Genomic DNA, 6,000 nt, shown 5'->3' with positions numbered 1-6,000 from the left:
TTTTCATGCGGTTTTTTGCATAGCGCAAATCTAGGATAGTTTAGCTTTCAATCCATACTAATTAGGCCATCAGGCGACTTGTATTTGCTAGTTTTTTAGCCTTCCGAAGTTGAACCAAAAAATCGGCCATTTTTGAAAAATTTCCCTTGGTCCCCCCTTTGCTGTTTTGGCAAAAATGGCCATTTTCGACACTTTTGCGAAAATTGTTATTTCTCCGCTAATAGGTCTTTTTTCATGCGGTTTTTTGCAGAGCGCAAATCTAGGATAGTTTAGCTTTCAATCCATACTAATTAGGCCATCAGGCGACTTGTATTTGCTAGTTTTTTAGCCTTCCGAAGTTGAACCAAAAAATCGGCCATTTTTGAAAAATTTCCCTTGGTCCCCCCTTTGCTGTTTTGGCAAAAATGGCCATTTTCGACACTTTTGCGAAAATTGTTATTTCTCCGCTAATAGGTCTTTTTTCATGCGGTTTTTTGCATAGCGCAAATCTAGGATAGTTTAGCTTTCAATCCATACTAATTAGGCCATCAGGCGACTTGTATTTGCTAGTTTTTTAGCCTTCCGAAGTTGAACCAAAAAATCGGCCATTTTTGAAAAATTTCCCTTGGTCCCCCCTTTGCTGTTTTGGCAAAAATGGCCATTTTCGACACTTTTGCGAAAATTGTTATTTCTCCGCTAATAGGTCTTTTTTCATGCGGTTTTTAGCATAGCGCAAATCTAGGATAGTTTAGCTTTCAATCCATACTAATTAGGCCATCAGGCGACTTGTATTTGCTAGTTTTTTAGCCTTCCGAAGTTGAACCAAAAAATCGGCCATTTTTGAAAAATTTCCCTTGGTCCCCCCTTTGCTGTTTTGGCAAAAATGGCCATTTTCGACACTTTTGCGAAAATTGTTATTTCTCCGCTAATAGGTCTTTTTTCATGCGGTTTTTTGCAGAGCGCAAATCTAGGATAGTTTAGCTTTCAATCCATACTAATTAGGCCATCAGGCGACTTGTATTTGCTAGTTTTTTAGCCTTCCGAAGTTGAACCAAAAAATCGGCCATTTTTGAAAAATTTCCCTTGGTCCCCCCTTTGCTGTTTTGGCAAAAATGGCCATTTTCGACACTTTTGCGAAAATTGTTATTTCTCCGCTAATAGGTCTTTTTTCATGCGGTTTTTTGCATAGCGCAAATCTAGGATAGTTTAGCTTTCAATCCATACTAATTAGGCCATCAGGCGACTTGTATTTGCTAGTTTTTTAGCCTTCCGAAGTTGAACCAAAAAATCGGCCATTTTTGAAAAATTTCCCTTGGTCCCCCCTTTGCTGTTTTGGCAAAAATGGCCATTTTCGACACTTTTGCGAAAATTGTTATTTCTCCGCTAATAGGTCTTTTTTCATGCGGTTTTTTGCATAGCGCAAATCTAGGATAGTTTAGCTTTCAATCCATACTAATTAGGCCATCAGGCGACTTGTATTTGCTAGTTTTTTAGCCTTCCGAAGTTGAACCAAAAAATCGGCCATTTTTGAAAAATTTCCCTTGGTCCCCCCTTTGCTGTTTTGGCAAAAATGGCCATTTTCGACACTTTTGCGAAAATTGTTATTTCTCCGCTAATAGGTCTTTTTTCATGCGGTTTTTTGCAGAGCGCAAATCTAGGATAGTTTAGCTTTCAATCCATACTAATTAGGCCATCAGGCGACTTGTATTTGCTAGTTTTTTAGCCTTCCGAAGTTGAACCAAAAAATCGGCCATTTTTGAAAAATTTCCCTTGGTCCCCCCTTTGCTGTTTTGGCAAAAATGGCCATTTTCGACACTTTTGCGAAAATTGTTATTTCTCCGCTAATAGGTCTTTTTTCATGCGGTTTTTTGCATAGCGCAAATCTAGGATAGTTTAGCTTTCAATCCATACTAATTAGGCCATCAGGCGACTTGTATTTGCTAGTTTTTTAGCCTTCCGAAGTTGAACCAAAAAATCGGCCATTTTTGAAAAATTTCCCTTGGTCCCCCCTTTGCTGTTTTGGCAAAAATGGCCATTTTCGACACTTTTGCGAAAATTGTTATTTCTCCGCTAATAGGTCTTTTTTCATGCGGTTTTTTGCATAGCGCAAATCTAGGATAGTTTAGCTTTCAATCCATACTAATTAGGCCATCAGGCGACTTGTATTTGCTAGTTTTTTAGCCTTCCGAAGTTGAACCAAAAAATCGGCCATTTTTGAAAAATTTCCCTTGGTCCCCCCTTTGCTGTTTTGGCAAAAATGGCCATTTTCGACACTTTTGCGAAAATTGTTATTTCTCCGCTAATAGGTCTTTTTTCATGCGGTTTTTTGCATAGCGCAAATCTAGGATAGTTTAGCTTTCAATCCATACTAATTAGGCCATCAGGCGACTTGTATTTGCTAGTTTTTTAGCCTTCCGAAGTTGAACCAAAAAATCGGCCATTTTTGAAAAATTTCCCTTGGTCCCCCCTTTGCTGTTTTGGCAAAAATGGCCATTTTCGACACTTTTGCGAAAATTGTTATTTCTCCGCTAATAGGTCTTTTTTCATGCGGTTTTTTGCATAGCGCAAATCTAGGATAGTTTAGCTTTCAATCCATACTAATTAGGCCATCAGGCGACTTGTATTTGCTAGTTTTTTAGCCTTCCGAAGTTGAACCAAAAAATCGGCCATTTTTGAAAAATTTCCCTTGGTCCCCCCTTTGCTGTTTTGGCAAAAATGGCCATTTTCGACACTTTTGCGAAAATTGTTATTTCTCCGCTAATAGGTCTTTTTTCATGCGGTTTTTTGCAGAGCGCAAATCTAGGATAGTTTAGCTTTCAATCCATACTAATTAGGCCATCAGGCGACTTGTATTTGCTAGTTTTTTAGCCTTCCGAAGTTGAACCAAAAAATCGGCCATTTTTGAAAAATTTCCCTTGGTCCCCCCTTTGCTGTTTTGGCAAAAATGGCCATTTTCGACACTTTTGCGAAAATTGTTATTTCTCCGCTAATAGGTCTTTTTTCATGCGGTTTTTTGCATAGCGCAAATCTAGGATAGTTTAGCTTTCAATCCATACTAATTAGGCCATCAGGCGACTTGTATTTGCTAGTTTTTTAGCCTTCCGAAGTTGAACCAAAAAATCGGCCATTTTTGAAAAATTTCCCTTGGTCCCCCCTTTGCTGTTTTGGCAAAAATGGCCATTTTCGACACTTTTGCGAAAATTGTTATTTCTCCGCTAATAGGTCTTTTTTCATGCGGTTTTTTGCATAGCGCAAATCTAGGATAGTTTAGCTTTCAATCCATACTAATTAGGCCATCAGGCGACTTGTATTTGCTAGTTTTTTAGCCTTCCGAAGTTGAACCAAAAAATCGGCCATTTTTGAAAAATTTCCCTTGGTCCCCCCTTTGCTGTTTTGGCAAAAATGGCCATTTTCGACACTTTTGCGAAAATTGTTATTTCTCCGCTAATAGGTCTTTTTTCATGCGGTTTTTTGCATAGCGCAAATCTAGGATAGTTTAGCTTTCAATCCATACTAATTAGGCCATCAGGCGACTTGTATTTGCTAGTTTTTTAGCCTTCCGAAGTTGAACCAAAAAATCGGCCATTTTTGAAAAATTTCCCTTGGTCCCCCCTTTGCTGTTTTGGCAAAAATGGCCATTTTCGACACTTTTGCGAAAATTGTTATTTCTCCGCTAATAGGTCTTTTTTCATGCGGTTTTTTGCAGAGCGCAAATCTAGGATAGTTTAGCTTTCAATCCATACTAATTAGGCCATCAGGCGACTTGTATTTGCTAGTTTTTTAGCCTTCCGAAGTTGAACCAAAAAATCGGCCATTTTTGAAAAATTTCCCTTGGTCCCCCCTTTGCTGTTTTGGCAAAAATGGCCATTTTCGACACTTTTGCGAAAATTGTTATTTCTCCGCTAATAGGTCTTTTTTCATGCGGTTTTTTGCATAGCGCAAATCTAGGATAGTTTAGCTTTCAATCCATACTAATTAGGCCATCAGGCGACTTGTATTTGCTAGTTTTTTAGCCTTCCGAAGTTGAACCAAAAAATCGGCCATTTTTGAAAAATTTCCCTTGGTCCCCCCTTTGCTGTTTTGGCAAAAATGGCCATTTTCGACACTTTTGCGAAAATTGTTATTTCTCCGCTAATAGGTCTTTTTTCATGCGGTTTTTTGCATAGCGCAAATCTAGGATAGTTTAGCTTTCAATCCATACTAATTAGGCCATCAGGCGACTTGTATTTGCTAGTTTTTTAGCCTTCCGAAGTTGAACCAAAAAATCGGCCATTTTTGAAAAATTTCCCTTGGTCCCCCCTTTGCTGTTTTGGCAAAAATGGCCATTTTCGACACTTTTGCGAAAATTGTTATTTCTCCGCTAATAGGTCTTTTTTCATGCGGTTTTTTGCATAGCGCAAATCTAGGATAGTTTAGCTTTCAATCCATACTAATTAGGCCATCAGGCGACTTGTATTTGCTAGTTTTTTAGCCTTCCGAAGTTGAACCAAAAAATCGGCCATTTTTGAAAAATTTCCCTTGGTCCCCCCTTTGCTGTTTTGGCAAAAATGGCCATTTTCGACACTTTTGCGAAAATTGTTATTTCTCCGCTAATAGGTCTTTTTTCATGCGGTTTTTTGCATAGCGCAAATCTAGGATAGTTTAGCTTTCAATCCATACTAATTAGGCCATCAGGCGACTTGTATTTGCTAGTTTTTTAGCCTTCCGAAGTTGAACCAAAAAATCGGCCATTTTTGAAAAATTTCCCTTGGTCCCCCCTTTGCTGTTTTGGCAAAAATGGCCATTTTCGACACTTTTGCGAAAATTGTTATTTCTCCGCTAATAGGTCTTTTTTCATGCGGTTTTTTGCATAGCGCAAATCTAGGATAGTTTAGCTTTCAATCCATACTAATTAGGCCATCAGGCGACTTGTATTTGCTAGTTTTTTAGCCTTCCGAAGTTGAACCAAAAAATCGGCCATTTTTGAAAAATTTCCCTTGGTCCCCCCTTTGCTGTTTTGGCAAAAATGGCCATTTTCGACACTTTTGCGAAAATTGTTATTTCTCCGCTAATAGGTCTTTTTTCATGCGGTTTTTTGCATAGCGCAAATCTAGGATAGTTTAGCTGTTTTGGGAAAATGTTTTGAGAACCGTGTCTGCTCATTTTCTATAAGAATTGAAGTGTTGGTGCAAGGGATTGTGGGTAATTCTAGATTAACGTGAGCGTAAGTTCGTTACGGGTATTTTATGGGAAGTATTTTTTATAAGTGTTGAGCCGTCAAGTCCTGTTAATGAAAAACTTAGCTGACTGCATTACTTTTGAAGGAAAACTTACTTAAACGTCATTAATAGGACTTGGAATATCTTCAGAACGGTAAGAGAGATGACCTCATCTTTTAACGCTCAGGGCTCAGGGTGGTTCTCCACGAACCACGGTTTGCGTACCTGATAGTGTGAAATCATCTCTCGCCCTTGTTTTCTTTCAAAGGCTTTCCTCTACCCACCATTCCAGCTTTATGATGCCAGAATGGGAGCTTCTGAAGCGGCATGGAGCACTTATAAAATACGTGTGGAATATTCTTGACGTACAAGTTGTATCAAATGTTTAATTGTCAATATCAGTTTCAGTGTCCCCAATTAGTGCTCCAGCGCTAGAATGACAAGACGCTTTAATAAATGAAGTTTCTTTTCGTTCGTTTTTCTTTTATCTGAAAATTGTCGAAGCACTTCTCAATGACAAGTGCCGCTTCTTAAGCTTATCCGACCCTATCCATCCAGACAGCCATAGAAACGGTTGTGTCCTGTCCGTTTTTTAATAAGCGCAATGACGTTCTTCCTCTTTTTACCAGCCTCCCCACCCTCTAAATAAATGACTTGTCCCACTCTTTCCACAGCATCTTCTTTCTGCAAAGGAAAGGCAGAAGAAACAATCAGGTTGTTAAATCATGGCAAGTTCTGTGAAGTGGAGGTGGCTAGTGGCGGATATTTACCACCAAAACGGAGGTGAATAGTTGTTTTAGTATAAACATTGTACTAAAACAGT

This window comes from Montipora foliosa, chromosome 12, assembly GCF_036669935.1.
Source record: "Montipora foliosa isolate CH-2021 chromosome 12, ASM3666993v2, whole genome shotgun sequence".
In the NCBI taxonomy this organism is placed as follows: domain Eukaryota; kingdom Metazoa; phylum Cnidaria; class Anthozoa; order Scleractinia; family Acroporidae; genus Montipora; species Montipora foliosa.
The sequence above is the reverse complement of the archived record's forward strand: the minus strand, read 5'-3'. Positions refer to the sequence as shown.